Source organism: Arachis ipaensis, chromosome B3 (assembly GCF_059453495.1).
Source record: "Arachis ipaensis isolate K30076 ecotype BB chromosome B3, ASM5945349v1, whole genome shotgun sequence".
NCBI lineage: Eukaryota > Viridiplantae > Streptophyta > Magnoliopsida > Fabales > Fabaceae > Arachis > Arachis ipaensis.
The window spans coordinates 103,090,840-103,100,443 of NC_142438.1; the positions used below are offsets into that span (position 1 = coordinate 103,090,840).

General features: G+C 40.2%; 1 pseudogene; it reads left to right on the forward strand.

The window, feature by feature from the left end:
* The first annotated feature begins 7,747 nt into the window (after positions 1 to 7,747).
* LOC148571853 (uncharacterized) lies at positions 7,748 to 9,298 on the forward strand (annotated as a pseudogene).
* Positions 9,299 to 9,604: the final 306 nt, after the last annotated feature.

A 9,604-nucleotide genomic window follows, 5' to 3' on the forward strand; every position in this document is an offset into this window, starting at 1 on the left:
TTTGTGTTAAACTTGTTTAAAGACTGTAAATTGTGGAACATGGTTTAAAGCTAGAACACACAACCTGTGAGACTTGAGCTTAATTACGTGGTTACATTATTTAACCATAATATTTTATTCTTGTGTGTTTTCTTCTCTATGATTGTAATTTTTATTTTGTTCCATCCTATATGTCCAATGTTTAATGTGTAATATGCATGCATATGATTGAGGCCATTGTTTTATTAGCTCACTTATCCCAAATAGCCTATCCTTTTATATCACCTTTGTTAGCCACTTTGAGCCTTTTTATCCCCTTGTTTTATATTTTACCACATCACTAGCCTTAAGTGGAAAAACAATTAAATACCCCAAATTGAATCTTTGGTTAGCTTAAGACAGAGATTGTGTGTCAATTAAGTGTGGGAAAATTGTGGGAACATGGGTTAATAGGGAATGTGTCATGATAAAATATTGGGAACTTGGGTACCTACTCATGTAAGACTAGAATAAAAATCCATGTGCATTGATAAGTTATGTTTAATTTTCTCTATTCCAAAAAAAATTCCAAAAATATTCAATAAATAAGTAAATAAATAAGGGGACAAAATTACCCCAATGCTAAGTTAAGTTAATGAAAAGATGAATGCATACGTGATAAAATTAAAAGAAGGGTTGATGCATGAGTATGAAATGCAAAAGTGGGAATTTTGGGTAGCTAGGCATGAATTTAAAAGTATATAGAGTATGTATAGCTGAAAGCTTAGGTTGATCAAGGATTCAATTTATAGCTCACTTAGCCATATATATACCCTCACCTTTACCTTGGCCCCATTACAACCTTGAAAAGACTCATGATGTTTGCATTGGTAGATTAAATATTTGTTGATTGGTTAGGTGAAGAACAAAGTTTAGAAAGCATAACTAGAGAAGAGAAGAGTGATTACCCTATACACTTGAGTGATTGGAGTGCACATATACTATCAGTGAGGGTTCAATGCTTGATTCTATGTTTACTGCTTTCATGAGTTGTCTTCTTACAAGTTTACTTGTTTTTACTATGTGAATTTAATTAGTTATATTCGATTTATATTTGTCTTGAAGAACTTATTTACTTTTAACCATGTAGGCAAAATCATTTTAGCATATAGTTATATTCATAGGTTGCATTGCATTGCATGAGTCTTACTTTCCCTTATTTAGTCTTTTAATCTCCTTGAGCTAAGCATGAGGACATGCTAAAGTTTAAGTGTGGGGAGGTTGATAAACCACTATTTTATGGTTTATCTTGTGTTTAATTGAGTGGTTTCATCAAGTCTTTACCCACTTATTCATATGAATTGCATGATTTTACAATCCCTTCCTAGCTTTATTCTATGGTTGAAAACTTACTTCCTAGAGATCTTTAATTTGTATATTTTAATTCTCCTTTATACCATTCGATGCCGTGATCCGTGTGTTAAGTGTTTCAGGCTTTATAGGGCAGGAATGGCTTAGGGAATGGTGATGTCAGGGCATTTTGGCCAGTTTCACTGACCTTTTCTTTACTATTTTAGGGTAGTTTCATGCATTTTCTTAGGAAATAAGCAAGTTTTGGGTAGAATTTCACTTACATCCTGATTTAAGCATACATTGAGCACTTTACATGATTTCGTGAGAATTTTGCATGAATTAGATGACAAATTGGATGATGTATGTCTCATGATGTGGATTAGAACTTTGATGTACTTTATTGCTTGATTTCAGGACAAAGGAAGCAAGAAAGAGCCACGTTAGCAGCCACGTTAGTCTAACTAACGTGACCACCAACGTGGAATGGGAGCTAGCTTGCAACGTTAATGAGAAAAATAATCGCCAATAATGTCCTCGAAAGCCATGATAGCCCACGTTAAGAGTCACGTTAACTAAGTTAACGTGAACTCTAACGTGGAAGAAAGAAATAAGGCCAACATTAGTGACACTCACCTTTGTCACTAACGTTGGACCAAGCTCATAAGTGGCCACGTTAAGAGCCACGTTAACTCAGTTAATGTAGACTCTAACTTTGGGAAGCAAAAGAGAAGCCAACGTTAGTGACACTCACCTTTGTCACTAACGTTGGCCAAGCTATAATGAGCCAAGTTAGTTGCCACGTTAACGTGGAAGCTAACGTGGAGAAAGCAAGTGATCGCCAACGTTAGTGACACTTACCTTTGTCACCAACGTTGGGATGTACCACCACAAGCCACTATGAGCCACGTTAACTTCCACGTTAATTTAGTTAACGTGGAAGCTAACGTTGAGGATAGGATGATGAGCCAACGTTAGTGACACTCACCTTTGTCACTAACGTTGGAGATGGCTCTCATTACCACGTTAGAAGCACGTTAACTTAGTTAACGTGGACTCTAACGTGGGAAGTAGGGGCACCTTGGAACGTTAGTGACAACGGTAAGTGTCACTAACATTCTCGAAGAATTGGCAAGCCTACGTTAAGAGCCACGTTAACTAAGTTAACGTGAACTCTAATGTAGGTAGGGAGGACTCTCAATGTTATTGGAAAAGGTGAGTCCCAATAACGTGTGCGAAGGACCAAGAGGCAACGTTAGTGGTCAAGTTGGTGCCACTAACGTTAAAGTTAATGTGGATCATCCCTGGGTGAGGAACGTTAGTGAAAATGGTGATTGTCACTAACGTTCTCGAACCCACACTCTCACTTAACGTTAACGTCCTGAGCTAAAGACCCTTCCTACTTCACACTTTCTCTCTGCAAGTAAAGCTAAGCCCACTGCAGAAGATAACTGCTTCAAACTCAAGATCCAAAGGCCCATATCCAAGACTTGAAGAATCAACTAGAAGATCAGAGGAGTAGTATATATAGGGGTAGTTTTGAATTAGAAAGGAGCTTTTTGGGGGATTGGAAATTGAGAATTACTCTGCACTTCTAGTTTACTTTTCATAATGTATTTTCCATCTTTGTTTTCCATTTCAAGAGCTATGAACAACTAAACCCCTTTCATTGGGTTAGGGAGCTCTGTTGTAATTTGATGGATCAATACTAATTTTCATTACTCTTCTTCTATCTTTTGTCTTGATTTTACTAGAAAGCTTTCAATCTTCATCCAATTGGATAGTTATCTTGGAAAAAAAGCTATTCATACTTGGATCTCTTCTAAACCTTGGAAGAAGAATGAAGAGATCATGCTAGAAATGCTTTCTCATGTTGGACCAAATTGGGTTGGGTTGGGTATGGTGACTATAATCCTACCAACACTTGATTTGGGAATGCATGTGGTATAATCAGTGACCATATTTCATCTCTTCTCATGAGCAATTGACCAAGGAATTGGCTATTGATCAAGATTTGAGAGATTGAATTACCAAGGAATTGGAATTCGATCACTTAAGATTGCCAAGGAGATCAATGAATGCATTGATTGAGGAAGAGATGAAAATGAACTTGATCCGGAGAATGCAACATCTCCTAAGCCCAATGAATCCCCATTTCTGATCTTACCCATTCTCTTTAATTTCTGCAATTTACTTTGATGAGCATCTTCTCCATTTCCATTTACAATTCTGCAATTTACTTTCCGTCATTTACTTTTAGCTCTTTACTTCCAGCATTTACATTTTCTGCTATTTACTTTCCCGCCATTTAATTTCCTGCAACTCTCAAACCAAATTCTGCTTTGCTCAACTAGAACATTCCTCTAATTAAAGTTGCTTGACCAATCAATCCCTGTGGGATTCGACCTCACTCTATTGTGAGTTTTTACTTGACGACAATTCGGTATACTTGCTGAAGGAAAATTGTTGAGAGACATGTTTCCGTGTTATCAAGTTTATGGCGCCGTTGCCGGGGATTGATTTTGTATCAACAATGATTAGATTGGTGGATAAATAGATTGAGCATTTTTTTTTGTTTGATTTAAATTTCTATTTGAGTAATTTACTTTCAGTTTTAGTTATTTTCTTCCCTTTCTTCGTTATTTACAATTCAGTTCACTAACCCACTAACTGTTTGATATATTGTATCACTCACACTAACAGCAATTTTAACAATAGTACTTTCTGCATCTATTTCCTTGCTTGTGCCTTGTTGGTTGTATGACAGGGAGAAGAAGTGGGGCTTCAACTTCCTTCGATTCTGAACCTGAGAGGACCTTCCTTAGATTAAGCAGGGAAGCAAGAGGAAAGAGAGTAGTTGCTGCTGAGGAAGAGGAGGAGTACTTTGAACCAGACATGGATGAAAATATGGAGAACCATCATGAAGAAGAGGCTCACAACCATGGCAGAGAAGGTCCAGCGCATCAGGCTGGACAAGAGAGAAGAGTTCTGGGTTCTTACATCAACCCAAACCCAGGAAACAATAGAAGCAGCATCCAAAGGCCAACCATACATTCCAACAACTTTGAACTAAAGCCACAGCTCATCACCCTTGTTCAGAACAACTGTTCATTCGGAGGAGGCATCCAAGAAAACCCCAATCAACATCTAACCACCTTCATGAGGATATGCGATACTGTGAAGTCCAATGGTGTTCATCCTAACACCTATAGACTACTTCTGTTTCCCTTCTCACTCAAGGACAAGGCATCCAAATGGCTAGAGTCCTTCCCAAAGGAGAGTTTAGCAACCTGGGAAGATATGGTGAATAAATTCTTGGCAAGATTCTATCCTCCTCAACGGATCAATAGGCTGAGAGCTGAGGTGCAAACATTCAGGTAGCAGGATGGTGAGACTCTATATGAAGCATGGGAGAGGTTTAAGGACCTGACAAGAAGGTGTCCACCAGATATGTTCAATGAATGGGTGCAACTACACATTTTCTATGAAGGCCTCTCTTATGAATCAAAGAAGGCAGTAGACCATTCATCCGGAGGATCTCTGAACAAGAAGAAGACCATTGAAGAAGCCATAGATGTCATTGAAACTGTAGCGGAGAATGACTACTTCTATGCTTCTGAAAGAGGCAACACTAGAGGAGTGATAGAGCTAAATAATGTGGATGCACTGCTGGCCCAAAACAATCTTATTACCAAGCAGCTGGTTGAACTCACCAAGAAGATGGAGAGGAACCAAGTGGCAGCAATCACCACCTCATCAGCAACCCAAGAGGGAGTGAATGCTGAGGCAGAAGAGGAGCAAGAACAAGCCAACTACATTGGAAACTCACCCAGGCAGACCCATGATCCATACTCCAAAACCTACAACCCTGGTTGGAGGAATCACCCAAACTTTGGGTGGGGAAATCAACAAGATCAAAGCCAAGATCAGAGACGTCACAACCCCAACAACCATGCAGCTCACCAATATTACACACAGAGATCATATCAGCACCACCATAACAACACCTCTCCACATCCATACCAAAACCAAAATGACCCAACTCACCCATCCACTCTTAACTCACCATCATCTGAAGAAAGACTCTCCAAAATTGAGACTCTGCTTGAGGACATATGCAAAGAGATTCAAGATAATAAGGTATTCAAAGAGGAGGTGTGAGCTAGTATCAAGAACCAGGGAGACACCATCAAGAGGCTGGAATTTCAAGTGGGATACTTATCTAAAAAGATTCCCAAACCTACTGATAGCTTCCCAAGTGACACAGAGAAAAATTTGAGAGGTGAAGCAAAGAAAGTCAGATGGGAAGATTGCAAGATGGTTACTATAAGTAATAAGGAGACTGAGGAAAAGCAAAACAAGCCATTAGAACAACTTGGAGAGACATTAGCAGAGAAACAGGAAAAGGATCACCAAGAACCCAAAATTTCACAAAAAGAGCTGACACAGAAGGAGCTACTGAAACTCTATGCACCGTTTCCCCAATTACTCAATGGTGCTATAGAGAAGAAAATATACTCAAGGTTTCTTGACCTGTTTGCATCCCTCCATGTAAACATACCATGCATCAAGGCCCTCCAACAAATGCCCTCATAAATTAAGTATATGAAGGAGCTACTGACCAGGAAAAGCTCACTCAAGGGAGGACAAACAATAGTGATGAATAAGGAGTGCAGTGCTCTCATTCAACCAGAGTTGCCTACAAAGAGGAAGGACCCAGGGAGTTTCTACATCTCCTGTGCCATAGGAGAAACAATGTTTGATAAAGGACTTTGCGATCTGGGAGCAAGCATCAACTTAATGCCTTTATCACTTATAAAAAGGCTACAGATCAATGAGATAATACCCACAGATGTAGTTATCAGGCTGGCTGACAAAACTAAAAAACAAGCAGTAGGAGTGGTTGACAATGTGCTAGTGAAGGTTGGAAAATACTTCCTGCCCACAGACTTTGACATCTTGGACATGGAAGAGAGTCACCTGCACCCAATCATATTGGGAAGACCATTCTTAGCTACAACCAGAGCACTCATAGATGTGGAGCGAGGGGAGCTAATTTTGAGGATCCATGATGAACAACTCAGCTTCAATGTCTTCAAACTCTCACAAGAAACAGATCATAATGAGATACTGAGGAAGGAGACAAGTACTAAAGCACAACCAACACCTCTGGAAAACCACTTGGTTGAAGAACAAGGCAATTAGCAGCTGTCACAGCTCAAGGAAAATAAGGAGGAACCTAAACCACCAGAGTCATATGAGACCAGTAACAAAATTCCCTTAGAAGAAGAGGTCACAAAGAGCAAGGCAACATCAAAAGGGACAAAGAAGAAGGCACCAAGGGGGTGGAGGAACAAGAAGATCCCTACAGAGGACTTCTCTCCATGGGATAAAGTAATCTCAGCTTACTTTCCAGCTATTCCCCCCGATCTCCCCACCATCCCATCTCAGCTACCTAAGGTCTTTACCATCAACAGAGTTCTCTCTCTAGAACATGTAGAGATCCTTGATGAAGCCAATGGGTATATGTCTACTGCAAGAGGGGAAGATCTGAAGCATTACCAACCGCCATGACAAAGGCAAAACGTCAAGCTAGTGACGCTAAAGAATGCTTCATGGGAGGCAACCCATGTTTTACATGCTTTTAAAAGTAGTTAATAATGCAAGGTTCAGGGATTTCAAATCAACTTGACATGGACTTGAATGAATACTTGTGTGCAACATATAGTGAAGAACAAGTTTGGTGTTCAAGGCACACTAAGAGAACATCAATGTAACCCATATCATGTCACTCTTAGGGGCCTTGAACAAATCTTTTACACCACACGACACCAAACTAAGTTTGGTGTTGCCAATGTTGCACCCATGGATGTTGAGTTAGTTAGTTGGTTTGCTCTATTGAATGGCACTTAGTTAGTTAAAACAAAAACTTTAAAAAGTAGTTATTCTTTTAATTTTGCCGCCACTTTCCACACATTTTTTTTAATCACAATTCTTTTATTTTGTAGGAGAGAAGAAAAGGGTATTGAAGTGGATTGAGTGGACAATTAAATGAGGAGGGTTCGGCCACTTCATGAAGGGAGAATACACACATGTCTCAAGGGGAAATGCATTGGGAAATGTGCCATGCAACATTGAAAGAATGAGACCCCTTGAAGACCAAACCAATCTTCCTCATAAAGATGATCCGTGTGCTCATCCCCTGCAGAACTCCATCCGTTCATCATACACCAACCCTATCAATCCACACTTTTCATCCACACACCACTTCCCTATAGAAGTGATTCGCACTAAGTACACCCTTAACATTCCAATTTCACTCCCCACACTTCTCGTTATCGAAACCAAACACTCTTCCCCTTCATCACACCTTGTCCTAACCAACCGAATTCCTCATCTATCCGTACCTTCCACCCTCTTCACACATCAACTCAAACTCATGGCATCATCAAGCTCCAAGAGGCAAAAGAGGAAGGAACCAGTGGAGAGCATTCCTTTCGATGAGAAGAGATTCAAAACTGCATTCCATGAACTCGAATTTGAACGGATAAAGCTCAAGAAGATACTGCCTGAGTTAACGTTCCAAATTGACGAGGATGAGTGCCCACAGATTCGAGAGAAGATTGAACAAAGGGGTTGGCAAAGGCTTACGAACCCGGAGGGGAAGATAAATGTAAACCTCATCAAAGAGTTCTATGCAAACGTGGTCAGAGAAGACAAAACCAAGGCCCCTACCTTCAAAAGTTACGTAAGAGGGAGAGAGGTGGATTTCAGCCCCAATGCTATAACAAGGACTCTTCAGTTGAAATCACCACATTTTGATGAGCTCGGTTATCAAGCAAGAGTAAGTAGGAGCCCTGATGATGATGAACTCGAACAAATTGTGAATGACATATGTGTTATAGGAGCTGACTGGGAAAGGTATGTGGATAAGAGGCCCAGGTTCATCAAGAGAAGAGACCTCATCCCTGAAGCCAAGGGATGGTTTGAACTCGTGAGGAGATCTATCCTCCCAGCAGCAAACAACTCCGAGGTCAATGTCACTCGAGCTACTATGGTACATTGCTTAGTACAAGGTGGAGATATCAATGTGCACGAACTTATAGCTGAGGGGATTCAAGAGTCAGCTGAGAAGATTGATTCGGGTGCCAGGCTTTGGTACCCCAGCACCATCCTCAGACTATGCACGAAGGCCAAGGTTGTCCTCAAGGATAGCAACCCAGATTGATTAAATCCTGGGAGGCTAATTACGTTTTAGCGTCTAACTCATGTGACACCAGCCCAACAACAAAGAAGACCTCACATAGGAAAGCCAAAACCAAAAGGAGGAGCTCACCAAGAAGAGTCTCATCAGGAAGAACACCAACAAAGAGAATATTATGACCCAACCAACATAAACCTGAATCACATTCATGGAGCCATTGAGGAACTAGCAAGGAGTTATATGGAGGGACAAGAACAACAACTGCATGTTCAAGCTCATAGGATGGATCGTCAAGAAGAGCTCCTTTCTAATTGGATGAATCAACAAGGGGAGTGGCAGAAACAACAAATGGAACATTATTCCCAGCTTACTCAAGCCATCAATCAAGTGTCTGAAAGGCAAGAGCGTCAAGATAAGCACCTTCAAGAACTCAACCAACGCCAGCTAGCTCAGACGAAGGCATTCAATAAGTTCAGTGTACTTAATGAAGGACGGCAACTACATAGGGAGGAGTTCAACATAAACACTCAAGCCAAGTTGAACTACATGTCTAGTCATATGTATAATCTACACTATGCCATCCCTACATATGATGAGGTCCAAAAAGATTTTGTGGAACAAGAAAGGAAGGTAAAACAGCAGAAGAAAACACTGAAAAAGAAGATGGAAGATGCTGGTTTTTGGAAGAAGTTGACTGGAAAAGGCAAGGGAAGTGGGAGTACAAGCACTTAAGAGAAACACAAAGAGGACAAGCAAGAGGAAGAGCAAGGGCAACCCTATGAGTAAAAGGTGGTGGAGTACCCTCTTTGTTCCATCTTTTTTTTTCAAGCATTAAATAAGGAAAATCATGTATGAAATAGGACATGCTTCCATGATAGTTTAGGATTTTCAATTTTGTTTTTAGTATTCTACTTGCCTAGGTTTATGACTACTAGTCAAGTTGCCTGTTTTCAATTCCATCCTGCTTATTGTGTTGCTTGTCTCCTTTAGAATCAAATAAAAAGAGAATGTTTGTTATCAAAGACCAGAGTGGAGTTCATATTGTGGATTAAGTTCCTTAGTGTGTGATGTGGTCATAAGTTAGCTAAGTTG